Consider the following 9,077-nt stretch of genomic DNA (forward strand, 5'->3'; position numbering starts at 1 on the left):
AACCACGGACATCCCTGGTAGGTCCGAGTAAGGTCCGAATCTCCAGTGCCAGGCTGGGATGTCCGTAGGGCATGCCTACGTATGTCCATATTCGGATATACGCATCGGAGATTCTGTGTATGTCTGAGGGACGTTCGTTATCGGATGGCTGGCGGACATCCGCCGGCGGATGTCCGAGGACTATCCGTAAACATCCCTCTTGGGATGTGAGCTTACATGGCATATATATTTTGTTTTCCCTCAAACATTTTAAAACAAATTCTATTTTGCAAATGACAAAATTCACACAATTACATTTCTACCACCAACTAGTTTAATATTCAGATTGATTAAGATCACTAAACTATGGTGTTGATGTCAAAGAACGACAATTAAACTAATTGCTTGGCTTTCTGGCACCAGTGCTCTAATTAACGCCCTTTTATCCTTCAGTACTCCTTCGAGGTAACCCAAACATGTAGCCATGCATGCTGCCTTCCATGAAAATAAACACGAATAAACTCCTACCAGGGGCCGTGGCAGAGCGGTAAGCCTAAAAGTCAATCCAATCCAATCTATCAGCCAATATTTGCGGCGCGATGGTCTCGCTGGTTTTTGTCGCGTGGTGCTCCTGTCGACCTTTACTTTTGCTGCAATGTGCGGTTTGTTCGCTCTGTGGTTGCTTGGCTGTGCTACGAATGTTATGTGTCACCTACGCGCTCGCAAAAACCTTCGTTTGCTTCTGAAGCTCTTGTGAAAAAGCTCCGGCGTCGTATTGCACCTGGCCCCTTGCCAAGACGGCCGAGACATGCTTTGTTGCTTTGGATGAAAGAAGCGGCCATGGTGTTACCACTTGCGAGGTAAGTAACTGTGCTTGAAAATTACTTTAAGGATGTTGCTGTGGGATGAGTAAAGCGCATTAACGCAGTTGTACTCTGTTGTGCAACTTGTTTGCCACAGAGTGGAAGTTACATGCACTATGCTGCCGCAAACGTTCCTCGTGTTTGTGAAAAAAAGTTGAGACGGTGTGCAGTTGCATGGTGTGAATCTTAAGGCAATTGAGCGTAGGCTCATAATTGCGATAAAGCAGAATGCAGGAAAAGCATAGTGCCAGGACGGTGTTAGTTTTTCAGTGCTTCGCGACTGAGTTTTTCTTACTTTTCTGTTGCCTTGGCAGTGTGGATGTGGCCCGGCTACCGAGTGTATTGGTGCCTACATTAATTATGCCAAGACATGGAAAGCACAGGTAGGTTGAAAATGTCTTATAAAAGTTGTTCATACTTCCACAGCTTATCAATTTGTTCATTAGGCTGGCCAAATTGAAGTCTCCAACCATCCACTACAAAGTACTTTGCACTGTCCAGTAGCATTGTTTAGGACAGCTTAACTGTTGTGTTAAGTTCGAGAGCTTCAGTCACACATTTTTCACTTCCCAATCACTGAGTGCAATGAGCTCTTGCAGTGCTTTGGTATAACTTTGCCAAATATGTTATGCCCACAGGGCTCAATGCTGAGCCAGATAGCAGGACCATATATGGCACTCCTAGAGCCACATGTTCCTGGATTGTGACCAGACCTCTGTTCCTTACTCCTGTGCAGCTGTGGATCATCAAATATGCTGTCACTGCCCTGGTGCGTGATTCATCAGTGAACCCCGTGGGCATTGTAGTTTCAACAGATTGTGTTTTGCTGCATCGTTGACAATGTGCTGTATAAGTTGCTCTCTCATACTTTATTTTCTTGTCTATACAGTGTGGATGTCACTGACCTAAGCTAGCAGCTATATAGTACGTGCAGCATACAGCAGCAACCTTCAGGTAAGTTTGAACTACAGTGCAAGTTTGACCCTGTCACATAATGGATACTTTCCTTCTGTTTGCTCTGTGCAGCGGAGGGTATCTAGCTATACTGCAGTGTTCTTGTATAGTAATGGATAAAAATTTGTGGGATGAGAGTTCTTTGTAACATATTTTCTCTGTGCTGTTAGCCAGAGCAATTTAATCAAAAGCCTAGAATCATAAAGGGACATAGATAATCGATCTTATTGAACAAATTTCAGCTGACTGCCTGGCGAGGCAATGCAAAAATAAATATTTTCGGAAAATCGACATCCAGCAAACTTTCTCTGTGAGTGTACCTTGTGCCCAACCTAAGTCATTAGCTAGCTTGCAACGGTGTGGTAAGGATCCCTACTCTTACACTTGAAATTTTTTGACCATCACTATGGAAGTGACTGCCTGTGGGAGCAGCTGTGGTGTCTTGCAATGTATGTTGTGAAGGAGTAGATTGCACAGCCACGGGACGAACCACGAAGAAAAGACAGACACACACAAGCGCACTAACAACTGCTTACTTCTTCTTGGGAACGCATACTTATACACCTGGTCATGCATGCTCAACTGCAACCTTTAACAACAGTCATGCCAAGGGCTGTTAACGCAGACGCGAGCGCAAAAAATTGATTTCGGCTACGTACAGAGCCACGGACGTGTCACTGATACAGTCTACAGCGTTTTCCTTTATGTGTGAAGCTTCCAAAGCCAGCCGCGCGTGTTCATTTTTGCTTTTTCCTTGTATCGCAGTCTCGTCAAGTCACGGTGCGCAATTGCGGCAAGATCTAAGATGGGACACAAGGTGTGACCCTTTGTCTGTGCTGTTCTTAACTTTATTCGCATGCTCCCTGAGTCGCTCGTTTATGCACTGCCCTGTCTGCCCGATGTAGGTCTTACCACATGAAAGAGGGAAGGAATATACCACCCCGGTGGCGCAAGGGATGTAGGAAGTCCCGTGCGTGATTAGGCGTCCACTCCTTCAATCACCGCACGTGCGGGCGCACAGCTTCGCCAGGTTATTCGGCGCAGAACACGCCAAAGGGACACCATGCCTGCCTGCAACTCTCTTGAGGTGATGAGACACCTTATGCAGATATGGCACCACCACAGGCCTGAACGCTTCGCGTTCACTCGTCCCCCTCATACTTGGCGTACCGGTCTTCATCTTTTGTATCAGGGCCTCGGCAACCGCCGTCAAGAGCGACATGGGGAAACCTGCTGCCGAAAGCCGGTGGACCTGGCTGTCAAAACTTGCCTGCAATTGATGCACACATGACTTTTTGAGAGCCGATTCCATGCAGAGGGAAGCAATGCCTCTTTTCACTCTCAAAAAGTCGTGTGTGCATCAATTGCAGGCAAGTTTTGACAACCAGGTCTGCCGGCTTTCGGCAGCAGGTTTCCCTATGTCGCTCTTGACGGCGGTTGCCGAGGCCCTGATACGAAAGATGACCGGTACGTCAAGTATGAGGGGGACGAGTGAATGCGAAGCGTTCAGGCCTGTGGTGTTGCCATATCTGCATAAGGTGTCTCATCACCTCAAGAGAGTTGCAGGCAGGCATGGTGTCCCTCTGGCATTTTCTGCGCCGAATAAACTGGCGAAGCTGTGCGCCCGCACGTGCGGTGATAGGAGTGGATGCCTAATCAGGCACGGGACTTCCTACATCCCTTGCGCCACCGGGGTGGTATATTCCTTCCCTCTTTCATGTGGTAAGACCTACATCGGGCAGATGGGGCGGTGCATAAACGAGCGACTCAGGGAGCATGCGAATAAAGTTAAGAACAGCACAGACAAAGGGGCACACTTTGTGTCCCGTCTTAGATCTTGCCGCAATTGCGCACCGCGGCTTGACGAGACTGTGATACTAGGAAAAAGCAAAAATAAACACGCGCGGCTGGCTTTGGAAGCTTTCCACATAAAGGAAAACGCTGTAGACTGTATCAGTGCAATGTCCGTGGCTCTGTACGTAGCCGAAATCAATTTTTTGCATTCGCGTCTGCGTTAAGAGCCCTTGGCATGACTTTGTTGTTAAAGGTTGCATGTGAGCATGCGTGGCCAGGTGTATAAGTATGTGTTGTGTCCCCTTATTGCTTTTGTGTGTGTGCGCCCCCTCCTAACGACCACTCGCATTCCCCTCCTAACGACAGTGGCGAGGATAAGTGTTGTGTCCCCCCCTTATTGCTTTTGTGTGTGTGCGCCCCCTCCTAACGACCACTCGCATTCCCCTCCTAACGACAGTTCGCATCCTCCTCCTAACGACCACTCAATCCTCCTCCTAACGACACTTGCCCCTCGTCGCACGCTGTCACCAGATGCCCCCCCACGGTGCGCCCCCGCACCCTCCTCCTGTTCTGGGAAGCCACTCCCTCCCGTGGACGCTTCTCAGCTCCCTCCTTTCTTCGGGCGGCCAGTTCGGCTCCTGCCTCGGTCGACGCTGGTCGCACCCTCATCAGCTTTAAATAAACAAGTCTTAAAAGTACCGTGTGCGTCTTTCGCTGCATTCAACACAGCGACCGGACACGACAGTGGCGACGAGAAAGTGGATTCGACCCGCGCTACGCAACGCTATTGACAAGCCATGGCTACGCGAGGGTTTCCCAATCAGATACCAGAATTCAACGGCTCATCGTGGTCATCGTGGGTTGGACGCCTTCAGTTCTACTTTGAAGCTAACAACATCACAGACCCAGCCTTGAAGAGGGCCAACCTGCTGACGCTGTGCGGGGAGCAGACCTACGATACTGTCTGCGCCCTTATTCAGCCAAGCACACCAGCGGCAGTGTCTTACGACGACATCGTAAAAGCGCTGCAAAAGCACTACGACCCAAGGCCATCCGAGGTCTACAGCCGGGCTCGCTTCCAACGACGAGATCAACTGGGAGGAGAAACTGTGAGCGCCTACGTAGCCGCGCTCAAGAAGCTCGCTGCCGACTGCAATTTTGGAACGCTGTCGACAACAGCTACCAGGCAGGAGGGAGACGCAGCTTCTTCTGCTAACACCACCATGCTTCCCTTGGACGTGATGTTACGCGACAGATTTGTGTGCGGACTGAGTGACGAGTCACTGCAGCAGCGCCTGTTCGCTGAGAAGGACCTCACATTCAGCAAAGCTTACGACATCGCCGTTCGAGCGGAGAGCGCCGGTCACCAGCAGAGAGGGATTCGCCGGAACACCGAGCCGGTACACCAGACAAGCAACCAGGTGCGCAAGCCTTCTGTTGTTGTAAAATCGGTCAAAAAGGCACAACGCTGCTGGCGGTGTGACGACCAACACAACCCCCAGGGATGTCGCTTCCAGTCAGCCACGTGTAATTTTTGCCACAAGCGAGGGCATATCGAAAGAGCATGCATTACGAAACGGAGACTTGCCAAGATAAAGTCACCTTCCCAGCCTAATCACAGCGTCAACGCCTCAGAGAATACGCCGCTATCTGATCTCCATGGAGCAACATCAGCAACACCATCTGTGTTGTACGACCTGAACACCATGAATCTCGGCACGCGACCGAAGATTTTTACAGAAGTAAGCGTACATCACCAGCTGATTAAGTTCGAGGTGGACTCCGGCGCAGCCTGTACTCTGATCAGTGAGGACACGTTCCGAACTTCATGGCCATCTGACGCACCCGCCCTGCAACAAGACGACACGCACCTGCGAACGTGGTCAGGACAGAATCTGCCACTATTGGGCTCTGCCAACGTGCAGGTTAACTACAACGGCCAGACCCATACGCTACCTCTGCTTGTTGTGAAGGGCACAGGATCAAGCCTTCTAGGGAGAAACTGGTTTTCTCCACTAGGCGTGATGATATGCAGTAAACATCAAAACGCCGATGCGCTAAGCCGTCTGCCACTAGACGCAACTGTTGACGAACCATTTCCACCAGGAGACGTTCTGATGTTCGAAGCACTGCCAGAACCTCCGCTTACAGCAGGCACAGTTGCAGCATCTACGCAGAAGTGCGCAGCTCTCCGGCTAGTTTACACAGCTGTTCAACAAGGCAACGTGCATAAACTCAAAGGGGACAACTTCGACGCTTACCGCAGGCGAGCTACAGAGTTGAGCACCCATCGCGGCTGCATCATATTTGGGTCCCGAGTTGTGATGCCGAGAGAACTACGCGCACAAGCTATGTCTCTCATCCACGCCGGACATCGGGGCATCGTTGCAATGAAAAAGTGTGCCAGAAGCTACATGTGGTGGCCTGGCATTGACAACGACATCGAAACAGTGGTGAGAGAATGCAAGCCTTGCCAGAGCAGCCGGAGCGCCCCGCCGAAAGCTCCTGTCCCAGAATGGGAAAAGCCAGACACACCATGGCACACACTGCACATTGATTTTGCAGGACCAATTGAGGGCTGCACTTTCCTTGTGGTCGTAGATGCCTACACAAAGTGGCTTGAGATAAGGCAAATGGGACAGACGACTTCGGCAGCAGTCATTGACAACCTCCGATCACTATTTGCAACGTTCGGCCTGCCGCGCAAGGTAGTGTCGGACAACGGAACACCGTTTGTGTCTGCGGAGATCCTCAAGTTTTATCGCGACAACGGGATCTCATCAGTTACATCGGCCCCCTACCACCCAGCGACAAACGGACAAGCCGAGCGCTACGTAGCCGAGCTAAAACGCGCCCTTGAAAGAGATCAGACAGGCTCGCTGCAGCGCCGCCTTGCGCGCTTTCTCTTCAAGCAGCACACGACGGTTCAGAGCACAACAGGCGAGACCCCCTCGAAAATGATGTTCGAGCGTGAAATGCGAACCCAGCTCACAGCCATCCTCCCCGAGCCAAAGGCAGAGACGTTCCGGGAAGAAAAAGCAATTCCGCGCTGCGGCACGCTTAATGAGGGGCAGCGCGTCCTCGCCCGACAGTTTCTGAAAAAGCCACGCTGGGAGGAAGCTACAATTCTCAGACGCATAGGCCTGCGCTCTTGGCTCGTCAACATACATGGCACAGTAGCACGCCGACATCTCAACCAGCTGCGTAGATTTACGACGCCGTCTGAGAGCTGTCCGCCAGCGGAGAGAACACGTGCACCATTTTCCCACATAGCCTGGCACCTCTTCCCGGAAGAAGAGACTTCGCCCAGGACAGACCTAGGAGACACAGCGAACAACAGCCAGCCTACAAGTGTTTCTCCCCCGAGCGCACAAAGCCAGCGCGCCTCCACGCGTGAGCGCCGACCCCCTGCACGATACCAGGCAACTTTCTAAGGGGGAAGGAAGTGTTGTGTCCCCCCCTTATTGCTTTTGTGTGTGTGCGCCCCCTCCTAACGACCACTCGCATTCCCCTCCTAACGACAGTTCGCATCCTCCTCCTAACGACCACTCAATCCTCCTCCTAACGACACTTGCCCCTCGTCGCACGCTGTCACCAGATGCCCCCCCACGGTGCGCCCCCGCACCCTCCTCCTGTTCTGGGAAGCCACTCCCTCCCGTGGACGCTTCTCAGCTCCCTCCTTTCTTCGGGCGGCCAGTTCGGCTCCTGCCTCGGTCGACGCTGGTCGCACCCTCATCAGCTTTAAATAAACAAGTCTTAAAAGTACCGTGTGCGTCTTTCGCTGCATTCAACACAGCGACCGGACACGACAGTATGCGTTCCCAAGAAGTAAACAGTTGTTAGTACGCTTGTGTGTCTGTGTCTTTTCTTCATGGTTCGTCCCGTGGTTGCGCAACCTACTCCTTCACAACATCATGTACCAACTAGGCCCAACCCAAGTTTTACTTGCAATGTAAACACATTTTTCATGAACTGGTACAAAGCTCTGCAGTGGGGCATTTGTTTTTGCAGTTTTTTTTTGGAAAAGCAAAATATTTTGTATTGCAAGAAATATTCTCACCTCTGTTGCTTACAACTTACTAGTTCTTCAAGATGTAAACATGCTGTCGGAGCTACAGATGACTAATTTACTTAGCACGGTGGAGTTACTGCATAGAACTGAATGGTGTCTGTCAAATTCGCTTGCTTTAATGTCATATTCTGAACTTAGTGTTTCCTGTTTTCTGCAGAAGACGTCCCTGGCTTGGCTACAAATTCGTCATTGTCTGTACAGTATCCTTCCTGCTGCGTTAACTATATGGATGGCCAGCTTGATGAATTCCTCGTGAAGACTGAAGACGGCATTTATGTCATAATAAAATCATCCAGACTTTGATATGCTTTGTCATTTTGGTCGATTGCTTTACAGATTCATGCATATTACATACAGCAAGGTGTATGTCCGATTTCAGACACTCTGTGGGCTTTTAATAAGCCCAGTGGCCCTGCAAGGTGCACTGATTGGTGGTTGTAGTTCTGGCTTGCCTCATAATGGTGAAGAATGCATTACCTGCAAATATCCTCAAAAGATCCGCGGGCGGATATCCGAGATGGATATCTGTCGGCAGTCTAAATAATTATATTTGTACCTCCGTCGGAGGTCCGTGCGAGAGCCGTTGGACGTCGGCGGATCTCCCACGGATATCCGTACATCCAGTAAAGGACATACTTCGGACGTCCGATGAATGTACACTGGTTGATTGGGATGTACGTGGACGTGGAACATAAAACCTGGGACAACGTCCTGCCCTATGTCACGTTCGCGTATAATACAGCCGTACAAGAAACCACCAACATGACACCCTTTAGCCTCGTTTATGGCCGTCAGGTGACGACAACACTCGATGCCATGCTGCCCCATGACGAAGACCACCCAAATGACGACGTTGCATCCTTCTTACAACGCGCCGAAGCTGCCCGCCAACTCGCACGGCTTCGCATTCAAGATCAACAGGGCCAGGACGCGCAACGCTACAACCTACGGAGACGGCTTGTTGAATACCTCCCGGGTGACCTCGTCTGGGTTTGGTCCCCAATCCGACGACGTGGCCTAAGTGAAAAGCTCTTGCGCCGCTATTTCGGTCCTTACCGAATTGTGCGACGCCTTGGAGCCCTGAATTATGAAGTCGTCCCTCACGAGCCCCAACAATCTCGCCGCCACCCCCACCCCTGGTGGTCCACGTCGTTCGCCTGAAGCCCTACTACGAAAGGGCGCACTAACTCTTCTCGAGACCACCCCTGCGTTCGTGGCGGCATCGGGTCGATGCCTTCGCAGGAGGGGGGCTAATGACGCCAGCGCTCGTGCAGACGGAAGCGCCTCTCAAGAAGAAGAGGAAGTATGTGTGTGTGTGAAAGTAAAAGTGTTCTCGAAGCGCACGTCTGTTGACCCGCTGTGGACCCTCAGCCGCCGATTACCAACGTGACAATATATCTATATATATTGCGGGG

General features: G+C 51.1%; 1 long non-coding RNA gene across 1 annotated transcript; it reads left to right on the top strand.

Annotated features, from left to right (window-relative positions):
* Window positions 1–581: 581 nt before the first annotated feature.
* On the top strand, window positions 582–7,927 carry LOC149360709 (uncharacterized). The gene is made up of 3 exons (XR_016288344.1): window positions 582–839; window positions 1,157–1,796; window positions 7,820–7,927. It is a non-coding gene; the product is annotated as an uncharacterized LOC149360709 (long non-coding RNA).
* The last annotated feature ends 1,150 nt before the right edge of the window (window positions 7,928–9,077 follow it).

This window comes from Amblyomma mixtum, chromosome 2 (genome assembly GCF_055824585.1).
Source record: "Amblyomma mixtum isolate Tamu chromosome 2, ASM5582458v1, whole genome shotgun sequence".
NCBI lineage: Eukaryota > Metazoa > Arthropoda > Arachnida > Ixodida > Ixodidae > Amblyomma > Amblyomma mixtum.